The following is a 15,184-nucleotide window of genomic DNA, read 5'->3' on the forward strand; positions in this document are numbered from 1 at the left end:
ACCTCCAATGTGAGGTGGAAAGAAGAACAGCTTTCCATAATTCTTCACACCAGAAATTCCAATTTCAATGGTCTCGATGATTACAAAACCCCAATTGCTCCATAAAATGACTACAAAATAACTCAATTCTCTGACCTAAATGTCTGACTGGTGCCTTCTTTTCCCCCCTTTTTTTTTCCCCCCACTGCCCCTCTCCAATATAAACCACAATTCTACTCCAACATGGTTCACTTTATTCTGAACATACCTCTCATGTAAGCGCGACGCGAGTCCACAGCCTCCCCAGCCAATTGGTGGGGACCTTTCTTACATGTACCGAATGTTATATCTGAATGTGAACCTTTTTTTTCACATTAACGTTAATGTACATTGCTTTGTATGTTGACAATCCTTTAACCACTTGACCTGCAGAGGATTTACCCCCCTTAACCTCCTCGGCGGTATGATTCTTTCCGATTTTTTGTGCTGAAAGCGGTACCATTTTTTTGCATGGAAATATGTAGTTTTTTTATTGTAGGCTGTAATTTTTAGGAATAACTCAATGAAATCTGTCCGAAAAAGAGTCTATTAAACATTCCGGATATGATAAAACTTGAAACACGAAATCATAAATTATAATTTAATAAATAATCATAAAAAATAATAATATAATAATAATACATTTAATTCAATAATATAATCAAACCAAAAACACTGAAATTTGAAATACAGAGGCAAATTCGCACATCGCTGAGCAAAGTCGCAAAATCGTTTTCAGTGTCTGATGACGAATTTCCCCACAAATCATTATCACTCAATTCTGCAAGTGGTTCTGATTTACTATCGCTGTTCTAAAACCGCTTTTGACGTAAAGGGACGCTTTTTGGCCGCCATGGACTTTTCTAAGTTTCCAGGCAGAAAGAACAGTCAAAATGCAGGCAGGGCGCCGGACAAAGCAGTGGGGACAAAATGTATGTGAAATGCAGTGAAAAAGCAATGACAGCAAAAATGTCATTTTTAAAAAATTTCAAATTTCCCGCCGGTTCCGCCGTCCGAACGTTCCGACGTCACAGGGACCGGAACACGGAAGCCAGATGCCGGCATCCACCGGAGGAGATGGACGGGGACGCTGCAGGGGACCCATCGTGGGAGCGAAGGACAAGGTAAGTGCTGCAGGGACCCCCAGAGAACGCTGCATGGTAAGCCCGAGTGTAGCTCGGGGTTACCATTCTTGGTATAGAAATTCTACCCCGAGCTACACTCGGGAATACCGCCAAGGAGGTTAATGACCAGGCCTCTTTTTGCTACTCGGCGCTGCACTAATTCAACTGATAATTGCGCGGTCATGCAATGCTGCGCCCAAACGAAATTTAAGTCCTTTTTTTCACACAAATAGAGCTTTCTTTTGGTGGTATTTGATCACCTGTGCGCTTTTTATTTTTCACGCTATAAACAAAAAAAGGCCAAAAATTTTGAAGAAAAACAATATTTTTTACTTTCAGCTATAAAAAATATATAGTAAACTCAAAGTTGGTTATAAATTTAGGCCAAAATGTATTCTGCTACGTTTTTGGTAAAAAAAATCCCAATAAGTGTATATTGATTGCTTTGTGTGAAAGTTATAGCGTCTACAATCTATGGTATAGATACTGCAATTTACTCCATTTTTTTTGCTATACAGCGCTGCGCTAGTTTAACGGACAATTGCGCAGTCATGCAATACGGTACATAAATGAAATTTACATCCTTTTTTTTCCCACAAATTGAGCTTTCTTTTGGTGGTATTTGATCACCTGTGCGGTTTTTATTTTGGTGCCAAGGGGTTAAGTATAACAAGGTACCATAACACCTCTAATTGTACACGCTACGATAACATTTATATATTGCAGCAAAAGATGCTGTGCAACCCACAAACCTTCCCTATAAAATAACCATAAAGTCCAAAGTAGTAAGATCTTCCACCAAGTTATCCACCTGTCCCAGTGTCTTGCACCTTCTATAACTGGTCACTAGTGCTACTCATGCACACACCTACCACGAACAATATATGCCTTCAAACTAGACCCTGATAGCTAGTCAAGGGTCACATGTGCTTGTGCCCCCTTCACCGACTGCAAACAGGATAGTTCCAGATTCACTCCACCACAGAGGGCTCCCACTGTTCCACGGATCCTCCACTCATATAAGAAGCATTATTTTAGTTATGAAAGAAGAATAGGGATTGATAGTGCTCTCCTTACAGTAAAAACATTTATTCAATATTTAAAATGACACTCACGAGTCAGTGCACCCAAACCGCATATCAAACACAGGTGGCTCTCCACTTCTAGGAGTGGAGTGGGGTCAGTTGGTGACCATCTTGATGTTGACAGTGGAGGTGGTGAGACAGAGAGCTGCCCGTGTTTGATATGCACTGTACATATCTCCTAGATTGTAAGCTCGAAAGAGCAGGGCCCTCGATCCCCTCATGTTTTGCATTGTATTGGTATTGTTCTGTCACATGTTCTGTCCCCCTTGTAATGTACAGCGCTGAGCAAACCATTGGCGCTTTATAAATACTGTATAACAATAATAGAACTGTGTGTGCACTGATTTGTGAGTGTCATTGTAAATATTGAGTAAATGTTTTTTACTGTACACAGAGCACAATCAGTACCTATTCTTCTTTCATGAATGAAAAAATACTTCTTAAGTGAGTGGAGGATCTGTGGAACAGTGGGAGCCATCTGTGTTGGAGTGTATCTGGAGCCATCCTGTTTTCAGCCCATGAAGGGGGCACAAGGGCATGTTATCCTTGACTAGCCATCGGGGTCTAGTCTGGAGGTGAGCATATATTGTTCATGGGAGGTGTATGCATGAGTAGCACTTATGATCAGTTATAGAAGATATTGGTGCACAGAGATATTGTCACACATGGATAATTTGGTGGTACATGTGGATAACTTGGTGGAAGATCTTACTACTTTGAACTTTATGCTTTGGACTTTATTATTATTTTATAGTGAAGGTTTGTGGGCTGTGTGGCATCTTTTGATGCATTATTTACTGAGAGGTGGAGTGAAACCACTTCATGGTGTAGCAGCAACCTTATGTTTAATTATTGATTTATATGCAATCTTATGTTTATATGTTTGATGATTTTTGTGGTGTAAGGGGCAATCACGTAGTGAATGATGATTGGGTTTGGTTTATAACATTTATATGACTCAATAACCAAACTAAATATATCAGGCTTTGTAAATGTTTATAGGTTTTAACAGTGTTAGAAGGACAATGTATGTAAATGTTGCATAAATTAGGGCATTCAGAAGAAACACTGCTGCCTATTTTTGTTTCAAGCTACTAAAGAACATTCCAGAAAGATTTATAGCTATTTTTAATATTCGTAAAATAAGATATCAAGCTCAAACATGGCATTAGGAATACCAATATTTGCCATTTTTACTGATGTCTTTAAATCTAATGTGGTAAAGAAAATGTTTTATTTCAGTCATAAAGCGAACAAAATCTAGTGTGTACATATAAAGCAGGAGAAGACTGTTAGGTCAAGTACTAAATGGCTAGAGGCAGGTGAGACTAATTCAGCATATTTCTTCTCTAAGGAGACAGGGAATTCAAGTAGAAATGTATGCTTTGCTTCAGCTCCGCTGGTAAAATCACTGCATAACGCTATTGAAATTTCACACTGCCTCTGCTTCAAATAAATTGCTGCATACTCCTAAACTCATGCATAGAACTGTAAATGACTTCTCCCAGATATGGTTATATAGATATTTTTCTTCTTGTGAGAAAATCTGGCAGCTCTCATTTGGTCTTTGCGCTGCTTAAGTGCTAGGAAAGCCTGCAATCCATGACAACGTAATACACTGCAGGTATATCCAGGCCTGTAGCTGCTGAAGAGCTATTCATTCAGTGAATTATACCCTCTGAGTATAGCAGACATTTCTTGGGTTAGTTGTGTACTGACTAGCAAAGTCGCAGTGCACTAAAAATGACTGAGTAAGTACTAAGGTTCCTAAAATCTGGGAGGTCTATATTTTTTATTCTGCTATGTCACAGAGTGTGAATTCAGCTCTTTCTTGAGTTTTTTTTGTTGTTGTTTCTTCACAGAATTTGCATGTATTTCTCAATTTTCTTTCAGTGTGTTTAATCAGTTCCCTCCGGGCCAATTCTCACATTCCTCACCTACATGTAAAAATCAACATTTTTTGCTAGAAAACATGTTATAACTTCCAAAAATTAAATACTTTTTAACAGAGGCCCTGGAGAATAAAATGGTGGGTGTTTCATATTTTTATGTCACACCAATTTTTTTTAGAAGAAAATACACTTTAATTAATTTATTGCAAAAAAAACAAAACAATATAATACCCAATTGTTTGGTAAAAAAAATAAAAGATGATGTTACGCTGAGTAAATAGATACCTAATTGTCAGCACCTGTGGTAGTGAGCCCTTGTAGATACTCAACTTGGGTTTCCCCAGGGCGCAGAGTCTAAGCCCCAGCCTGCTTCTTCATCAGAGCCCCTGATGGTGGGGATGGACTTGCAGAAAGCTGGGACCAGATCGCAGCCCCCAGGTACGCCCAGCTGAGGATGAGGAGACCACTCACAGGAGCAGAGTACAATGGGAGGAGACAAACCGAAATCCAATAGACTAGCCGAGGTCAGGACAGGCGGAAAATAAGCACAGTCAGAGAACAAAGCTGGGGTCGGTACACAAGTAGTCACTGCAGGATACAGGCAATAGCGACATACAGGAGCTCCGACAACTAGGAAGTTGCTCAGGTAAAGTGGCCTAGACTGAGCATGTCTTATATAGGCAGGCAAACAAGGAGGCGGGCCAGGAAGTGATGGAAGAGAAGGAAATAATACCCAGAGAACAGCAGATGACGCCCATAGGTGAGCACAGACAAACACACATGTGACGGGATCAGGAACAGCACTGCAGCAAGGAGGTAAGAACACAAACAAGAAACTGCAAGCTAACTTGTGACACTAATATATCATGCAATTTAAAATTGCGTACGCCAGTGGAATGGCGTCAAACAAAAGTACCTAAAAATTTCCATAAGTGACACTTAAAAAGCCTTTGCGGGTTACCAGGTTAGAGTTATACAGACATTCTGCTGATAGAATGATTGCTCTCACTCTGACGTTTGCTACGATACTTCATATGTGTGGTGCAATCACTGTTTATATACATATGCATGTGGGACCTACTTGCGTGTTCACATTTGTACTTGAACACGGAGGGATGTGGCACTTTGTGACTGTATTCTTTTTTATTGTACCTTTTTGGATTAACTTTATTGCTATTAAAAGGGATGAACAACATCCCTTGTGATAGCATGGGCCATAACAGGTCCTCTTTTTGGAGAGATCTGGGGTCAGACCATTAAAAGGGATGAACAACATCCCTTGTGATAGCATGGGCCATAACAGGTCCTCTTTTTGGAGAGATCTGGGGTCAGACCCCAGATCTCTCCTCTGACCTCCAAGGCATCTGAGCAAAATAAGATCTATGTGATTAGATGTTTTCACAAGCCGGAAACGGCTAGTTTACATGCGACTAAAGCAACAAGAGTTTAGCCACTTCCAGTTTCTGACATCACACAGTGGGAGGAACAACACTCTCTCACTGTGTCCCTGGAAGCAGATACTGCTGGTGGCATCATTAATGGGCTCTCCGATTGGATGGGAGAGCCTGGTAAAGGCAGCAGAAGCAGGAGTTGGGGGACACCCTTCCACCGCATTTAACCGGGACTGTAGCCTCAACCATGATCCTTTATAAATGGCCTAAGGACAGGAAGTGCTCAGTTCTTTTTAACCACAGAAAATAGACACGCAAGAACATTTCATAAAAAATCAGCAAGCTGCTGTAACTAACAACAATCAGAACCAGAATGACTTTTTCACAAACATAACTACAGTACGCTGAAATCCATTTGCTACAGGTTAAAGCACTGTGTACAACATCTTTGCTTGTAGCATTGCCTCTGCTCTTTACAGTTGTAGCCTGTGATTCCTGTTTAGCCGTACTCACAGTGATTGTGCTTTAAGGTGGATCTAATTAAAATGATACCTACTGACCCTGCTATGAAGGGCTTTATTAAAGCATATCAGGTTAGAGGGTGAAAACTCTCTCCCAAATGAGCTCCTACATTGTGCTATTGTGTTCTCATGGTGGGAAGCCTTCCCCACCATCAGAACACAATGATCAATGATGTTGGCTATAGCCAGGGGCACTGATTGTTTGGAAATAAAATTGACACTGGTTGTTCAGAAGTCAATCAATACACTAATTTCTGTACAACCAGGGTGCCCATACATGGATCGAAATTCAGCTGGTCCCTGCTGAATCCGTCAAATTTCAATTCATGTATGGCCCATTTTACAGGGGAGTGTGCTGGTCATTTTCTGTATTGTACTGTTCTGTGAACTTCCCTGCCCATGTGTGATTTTCTTTTGCTAGTAATAAATTGATCTATTTGGATTTTTACTATGCTTACTACAATACCTAATATACAGATACTCATTACTGATCCACATACAGTAATCAGCTATACCGTTATGACCACCTACCTAATATTGAGTAGTTGCTGCAAAAACAGCCCTGAACCATCGAGGCATGGATGCTACTAGACCCCTGAGGGTATCTGGCACCAAGCCATCAGCAACAGATCCTTTAATTCTTGTAAGTTGCTAGGTGGGAACAACAGAAGAAACCAATCTAAAATCTTTGACTGATCCAATATTGGCACTGGGTTTGTTGTCCCCTAGGGAAAACTGCAAAAACAAGAAACAGAGGGTGCACCAGCCTAGTGCATTACCTTTGCAATGGTTTTATTAATATTAAAAAAGCAGGTGTCTACTCACAAACAACATCAGTAATAAGGCACACCAAACTCCACAAATGAACATGAAACTATCTGCTCCCCTAAACGAATCCCAAGTGCGAGAAGACCTTTAGAAGGGCAATGCGCTAGGCTGGTGTGCCTTCTGTTTCTTGTTTTTGCAGTTGCTAGGTGGGGCCTTCATGGATCAGACTTGTTTTTGAAGAATTTGGAGGCCACCTCAAAAACAATGTTGTGTTCCTCAAACCATTCTTTGAACTATATTTGCAGTGTGGCAGGGCGCACTATCCTGCTATTGCCATCAGGCAATACTGTTTACATGAAAGGGTGTACTTGGTCACCAAAAATGTTTACGTAGGTGGTACATGTCAAAGTAACATCCAAATGAATGAAAGAGCCAAGGTTTCCTAGCAGAACATTGCCCATAGCATCACACTGACTTCACTGGCTTGCCTTCTTCCCATACTGAACCCCGGGCCACCTCTTCTACAGGTAAGTGACGCACATGCACCTGGCCATCCACATGATGTAAAAGAAAACTTGTTTCATCTGACCAGGCCATCTTCTTTCATTGCTCCATCTTCCAGTTCTGATGTTCACATGCCCAGTGTAGGCATTTTTGGTTGTGGACATGGGCAGGCATGGGCACTGTAACCGGCCTTTGCTTACACAGCTCCATACACAACAAACTGTGATGCCTATTTTTTTCTGCTTTCAACACATCAGCTTCAGGGACAACATGTTTACTTGGTGCCTAATATATTCAACTGACTTTGATGTCATTGTAACAAGATAATCATTTATTCACTTTAGCTGTCAGAGGTCATAAGGTTATGGCTGATCAGTGCATAAGATATAATAGTGAATATTTGAAAGAGAAAGCATGAAAGCATGTCAATATAATATCCAAAATGACTTTCAAATGTTTCAGCAATTCAAAATATCTACTCCTGAAAAATACACCATAGACTTTGGACTAGACTATAACTAAATATAAGAAGGACTGCAGCATTTGTGAGAGTTGACACTCCAGTTAATTTTGTTTTGCTACATAAGATGATCCCTTCACCTAAAAACCTAACAACCTTTTAAATACCCGAACCACTGCACTAATATGGAACACGCACATTTTCACATTTACCTTCAATGGTATTGATTTACTAAAGGCAAACTGTGTACTTACAAGTGTAGTTGCACTCACGTTTCCTTAGTAAATCTAAATGTGCTAAAGCTTCACTTTGTAAAGAATAGCCAATCAAGTGCCAGGAAAATAAAAAAAAACATAATTTTGCTTTCACATGATTTGATGGAAATCACATTTACTAAGCTCTGGGAAGAATGAGTGCAACCGCACTGCAACATGCAAAGTACACAGTCTCTTTACCTTCAGTAAATCCACCCCATGTGTCTAAGTTCTAAAACAAGAGGGGCATTAAACTCAAAACCAAAAATGTAATGTAGCTAACCAATCATTAGATGTGATGGTTGCATTGGTTTTCTTTTTTTAAGATTTTTTCCCTCTGTTTTCACCTGGTGATCTAGCCAATAACACTCCTCCTGTAAAACAAAGGTTTTAGATAAACGAATAAAAGATTATTGTAAGCACTCCTGTCAGTGGTAAATGGTTTGTCTCATCCCAGTAACTGCTACATCTATAGGACAACTTGTTCTTTTGAAAAACAACTGACCTACTGGCAAGATCACCAGGTAAAAATAAAAGAAGGAAAGCCTAAAAAAGAAATCAAATGCAGCTATCACATCAAAAGCCTGGTACACACCTGGTAAGCTTGGTACATGATAAGAAAATTGGTAGTAAAAAAAAACACTTTTGGAGTGACCGTCTCATAATCTGATCATTAGTACACAACTTTCGGGAGTCGATCACGACAGTTCATGTGAAAATATCCAAAGGGACAAGCACAAAAATGCATAGTATTTGTACAAAACAATCAGGTGAATAAGACAGAGAATGCTCGGAAATGAAAAAATGCATTACAATACAATAAAATACATTACATTGCTTCAAAAATTATTTTCTGCTTTATGAGGATTTTTGTAACTTTAGTAACCTATTTGTTTTCAATATGAGATTAGCATGCAAAAAAAAAAAGGACAATAATTTGTCCTATATTCTCATTGAGTGTACTAGGTGTAAGGATTAGTAAACTGCAATATAATAAATGTCTACTTTTGAGTTTATTACCACTTAAGGAATCCAGTGCATATCATATACTGCACAACAATCTTCAAAAGCCCTATTCAACCATTGGGTTACCAATGGAATATATTTTCTTAAATATACCTAATAAATGATTGAGCAGAAAACAATAGATAGGAGAAAGATATGTTAAAGGCCATGGAAATGTTTGTTTATTTATTTATTTATTTACTGCATGCAATCTTAGCTCACAGCTGGAATATCATGTGTGCTGTTTTGCTTGGCTGTGTTATGGATCAGAGGCAGTGGCATTCCATCTGCAGCCCCTGTAATGAGGCTTTAACACTGGGACATAGAAGTGCGCATGATTCACCAAAGAGCATTATTTGCGTATTTTGCCTAAGACGGTATTTCTCCAGGACATGATCTCTTTAATAAACCTAAAGCCATATTAAATTTAATTAATATCAAATTTCACTTTCCAGTTCTATTATATCAAGCAGTATTTTGGTAGTTTTACAACCAAGTATGTTTGATATGCATTGAGAATTTAGATACAAAAGTGGCACATTACACTCAAATACATTTTTCAATTAAGAAGATTAGCACTCTGAGTACTTATATTATTAAGGGGAATGAATTAATTACATTGATTTTAGAATTTCTATACAGTAGGGACCTGATGACCTTTTTATATTGTGTAGGAAGTGAAAATACTAAAGGTTTCTACTCTAAAAACATTTATTTATATTCCTCTTAAAACAGTATTGCAAAAAAAAAAAAAATCAGACTGTGCTGATCAAGTTACCTTTATAACATTATAACATTAAAATAAATCTCAATTAGACACTAGTATAATTTAGTAATACACAGTTGTGTTCAAAGGTTTGCATACCCTGGCAGAAATCATGAAATTGTGGCATTGCTATTGAAAATATGACTGATCATACCAAAAAATATATTTTATATAAGGATAGTGATCATATGAAACCATTTATTATCACATAGTTGTTTGACTCCTTTTAAAATATTATTGATAACAGAAATCACCCAAATGGCCCTGATCGAAAGTTTACATACCCTGAAATGTTTGACCTTGGTACATACACACACACGGTGACAATTAAAGGTACATTTCCCACATCTGTGGTTTTTTAAATTGCAATTAGTGTCTGTGTGTAAATAGTCAATGAGTTTGTTAGCCGTCATGTGGATGCACTGTGCAGGCTAGATACTGTGACATTGGAGAGCAGAAAAGAACTGTCAAAAGACCTGTGTAACAAGGTAATGGAACTTCATAAAGATAGAAAAGGATAGAAAAAGATATCCAAAGCCTTGAATATGCCAGTCAGTACTGTTCAATCACTTATTACGAAGTGGAAAATTCAGGGATCTCTTGATACCAAGCCAAGGTCAGGTAGACTAACAAATATTGCAGCCAGAAGAATTGTTCGGGATACAAAGAAAAGCCCTCATATAACCTCAGGAAAAATACAGGTTGATCTGGAAAACAATGATGTGGTTGTTTCAAGGAGCACAAAATGACGATACTTGAACAAAAATGAGCTGCATGGTTGAGTTGCCACAAAAAAGCCTAATTACAATATACCCGACAACACCTTATAACACCTCACAGCTTCTGGCACACTGTAATGTGGAGCAACGAGACAAAAATAGAGTTTTGTTTGGAGAGGGGTCAACAATGCCTAAAGCAACAAGAATACCATCCCCACTGTGAAGCATGGTGGTGGCTCACTGATGTTTTGGGGGTGTGCTCTAAAGGCATGGGGAATCTTGAGAACATTGATGGCAAGTTGAATGCAGTATGTTATCAGAAAATACTTGCAGACAATTTCCATTCTTCTGCACGAAAGCTGTGCATGGGAAGCTCCTGGACTTTCCAGCATGACAATGACCCTAAGCACAAGGCCAAGTTGACACTGGTTAGAACAGAAAAAGGTGAAGGTTCTGGAGCAGGCATAACAGTCTCCTAGGTTTAATATCATCGAGACACTCTGGGGTTCATGCAAGACAACCAAAGACTTTGCATGACATGGAGATATTTTGCCAAGACAAATGGGCAGCTATACCACCTGCAGGAATTTGGCGGCTCATAGACAACTATTACAAAAGCGTGCACGCTGTCATTGATGCTAAAGAGGCACTACATACTATTAAGAACTAAGGGTATGCAGATTTTTGATCAGGGGTCATTTCATTTGTTTACTTGTTGTCATGTAATGTTTTATGATTGTGCCATTCTGTATGACTTACAGTTGAATAAGAATCAAATAAAAAAAATAAAAGAAATGTGTTTTGCCTGCTCATTCATGTTTTCTTGAACATACTGTACCAATTCTCCAAGGATATGCAAACGTTTGAGCACAACCATAGCTAGGATATTGAATAATGTGTTTTGCTGTATGTGTTATGTTGTGCATATACTATTAGGAGTGTGTTATATAGTAACATGATTACATAGAGCCTCCAAAACGTTGTGCAAGTTTTCTGTATACTGATGTACAGTATATTTTACCTCCTTCTGAAGAAGTGTATACAAACCTCAACAACTAACTTCTTTTATTTGCTCCATTTTGGTCTGTTAGATAAACCATTGAAAATGTTTTGTTTTATCAGTTTGATGGGTGCATTTTAATCCTGTTTGATCCTTCCACCTATCCAGTACTGGAGTCCTAATATGTCTGTGAGCAACAACCTCCTGTGTTATGGATATAACAACGTGGGGAGGCATTCTGTAGCCCTAATACACTTCCACTGATCACAGGTGCAATGCTTTGCAGGCTCCATTGTTAAAATAATAAATGTGGATTTTTTACCTGCAAAATCATGTGCATTTGTTATTTTGTTTTTTACTAAAGATGAGCTTAGCTTTTAATTATTAGTATAACATTGTTATGTTACAAATAAACATTTTTTTACAATGTGCAATCATGATATTCAGTTTGCGAAGCATACTGGGATTTCTAAAAAGAAAGCCAAGCGCTACCTAATCAGAGAGAGGGGTTCAAATGATGTGGATGTGAGGAGCTGGATCTGTTACTATTGAGGTCCTATGTTGACAATGTACAACACTATATCACTCTCTCTGCTGAGCCATTATCCTTGATGAATGTTAGCAATTCCCACTGATAAAGAAGGAATGCGTGAGTGCATGCTACACATGTACTAAACCATTAACCTTGATAAATGTCAGCAATCCCACCTGATAAAGGAGGAGTGCCTAAGCCCCTCAAATGCGTTAGCGTTTCATTTTCTGTTACCCCAATGATCTCTATGATTATTGGTGTGCTGCTGTTATTATATTCTTTAATTTTGAAGTAGGTGTCTACTGAAAAAAATTTTTATTTAGCACTACAACTCAAAAAAGGATGAAAAGAGAGCCCTTGTTTTACATGAATTTCCACGTGCAGGCAACAAGCAGTAAATATTTAATTTTACCAGTATTAAGAAAAGGTACTAAAAAAGAACTGGAAATGATAATAAAAAGTACAGATTCTATTTAAAGCAGATTACTTTTAACCAGTTAACCACTGCTTCCTGAATAAAAACATCTTATATGGCTATTTATTTATTTATTTATTACAGGTACTTATATAGCGCTGTCAATTTACGCAGCACTTTACATATATATATTGTACATTCACATCAGTCCCTAGCCCTCAAGGGGTGTACAATCTAAGGTCCCTAACTTACATTCATACATACACATATATATTGTGCATTCACATCAGTCCCTAGCCCTCAAGGGGTGTACAATCTAAGGTTCCTAACTTACATTCATACATACACATACTAGGGACAATTTAGACAGGATACAATTAACCTACCAGCATGTCTTTGGAGTGTAGGAGGAAACTGGAGTACCCGCAGGAAACTCACCCAGGCACAGGGAGAACATGCAAACTCTAGGCAGGTGGTGCCATGGTTGCGATTCGAACCAATGACCCTAGTAGTGCCAGGAGGAAGTGCTAACCATTCAGCCACTGTTATGCCCATGGCTTAAATAAGTGAAAAAGGTTCAAAAACATTAAAAAAACAAAAAACAAATGTCATATTTACCTTCTGTGTGCAATGGTCCCAAATGTCATATTTACCTGCTCTGTGCAATGGCCTCAAAGTCTCCTCTTCTGGGGTCCCCTGTTGGCACTGCCTTCTCCTCCTCTTCTCCATCTGCCCCTATAGCAAAGCACTTGCTATGGGGGCGCTTGTGCTGGCTTGATCCCAAGCTGGGCTGTGTGCATCTACAGACACACATAGCGCAACTTGGCCCTGCCCCATGTTCCCTCCTCACAGGATTTGACTAACAGCAGTAGGAGCTAATGTGTCAAATAATAAAAAAATGTGTGCTAAATCCCCCCACCCAAAAAAAAAAATTAAAAAAAATGAGCCAATCACTCCTGCTGCTGCTCAGATTCCTATGAGGAGAAAGAGAGGAGAAGTGTTGCTGCAGATGGGCACAGGGTTGGAACGAGATTGGTCTCAGGTTAGGGGGGCTGGGTGAGTAATGTTTGAAAGGTTGTTAAAGCTTTCAAAGGTTGCAGAGAATGCATTTAAGTGAAAAAACCTTTTGCCTTTATAACCACAGAAATTTTTATGAGATTTGTATTTAATCTTGATGCCCCCATCTCTTGTATATGTATGTTGAAGAAACATGGTTTTACCATATATAACTGTTCTATATGTAAGTATCAGTAGAGTAGTAGACAGTGGCAAAGAGATATGGCTCTGCAAAATACAATTCAGATCATGGAATAATAAAGATATACAAAGCATCACATATTGCATAAAAATATATATACCATTCAATGGTAATATACACTATATGATAATGGGAGTCAAAATGGAAGAGGAAATATGGTTTGGATATGAGGGGGTCAACTGTATTAATACCCATGAGCTCTTTAAATGTAAACCAATTCAGCTGGGCTAGACCTTCCAAAACATGCATACATTTTCTTTGACAATACCAGCATATCTTGTTAAGGCCATAAGGTAATCAACTATTTTTATTGAATGATATGTTTTTTGTCTTTTTTTATTCATATTTGGGGGGAAGATAATTCAAAAAAGCATCAAGCTTAGCTAAGTTATAACTCAGAGTTAAAACATAATTTAGTTCCAGTGATAATTTCAGAGCCCAACAAAAACAATCTTGGTGCCTTGCTTTTCAGACCTGTTCTTGGGGGTTATTTGGGGTGCTGATTCAGAAAATTAAATTGGCTAGACTGCATTAGCTCTAGTTTATTAGATATGGTTGAACTTATATAGTTTTTTAGTCCATTTTTTTTTAAAAGACCTTGCTGATTAACTCATTCTTCTGTTACCTAGTTTGTGTTTTTGTGTACAAGTTAGCAGATATAGTGAAACTGCTTACATACTTCCAACTTTAATTTTACATCGGAAACATTGGATTCTAAAGTGCACATTTAGGGCGCTGCAAGTGCACTGTAGTTACAACCCCTGACAAAAAGTATGGAATCACCCCTCTTGGAAAATGTTCATTCAATTGTTTATTGTGTAGATAAAAAAACAATTACAGACCTGCCTCAAAACTATTTTTATTTAACATTCCAATCTTCTGGCTTTAAGAAACACTTAAATAAATAAAAAAGAAAGAAAATATTTCTTTTGTGCAGATCAAGCAGAGGAAAAAATATGGAATCATTCAATTTTGAGCAAAACATATTATGGAATCAACATGTACTTTGCAGTTCTAAAACAAACATCTGCATCAGATTACATCTGCTAATTAGTATGCAGTTAAAAAAGAGTGCTTGTACACCGTGGTGAACTGTTGTACCAAACTTATTGGCATGAATCATGGCTCCAGCACGAGATATATCAGTTGAAACAAAGGAGAGGATTATAAAAATTCTTCAAGAAGATAAATTATCATGGAATGTTGCAAAAGATGCTGGATGTTCCCAGTCAGCTGTGTCTAAAAGCTGGACCAAGTACAAATCAAATGGGAAGGTTGTAAAAGGGAAGCGTACTGGTAGACCAAGGAAGACATCAAAGCATCAAGATAAAAAACTTGAAGCAATATGCTTTGAAAACAGAAAATGCACACCAAAACAAATGAGGAACAAATGGGCAGAAACTGGAGTCAATGTCTGTGACCGAACTGTACAAAACGTTGCCTAAAGGAAATGGGATTTACATACAGAAAAG

The 15,184-nt window shown here is 38.4% G+C and overlaps 1 long non-coding RNA gene across 10 annotated transcripts in view; it reads right to left on the reverse strand.

Moving 5' to 3' along the window:
- The window catches only part of LOC149470366 (uncharacterized), a 502,914-nt gene that overhangs the window by 299,096 nt on the left and 188,634 nt on the right, over positions 1 to 15,184 (reverse strand). The gene's annotated exons all lie outside the window — the stretch shown is intronic.

This window comes from Staurois parvus, unplaced genomic scaffold (genome assembly GCF_062004578.1).
Source record: "Staurois parvus isolate SC_StPar_1 unplaced genomic scaffold, SC_StPar_1.0 ptg000048l, whole genome shotgun sequence".
In the NCBI taxonomy this organism is placed as follows: domain Eukaryota; kingdom Metazoa; phylum Chordata; class Amphibia; order Anura; family Ranidae; genus Staurois; species Staurois parvus.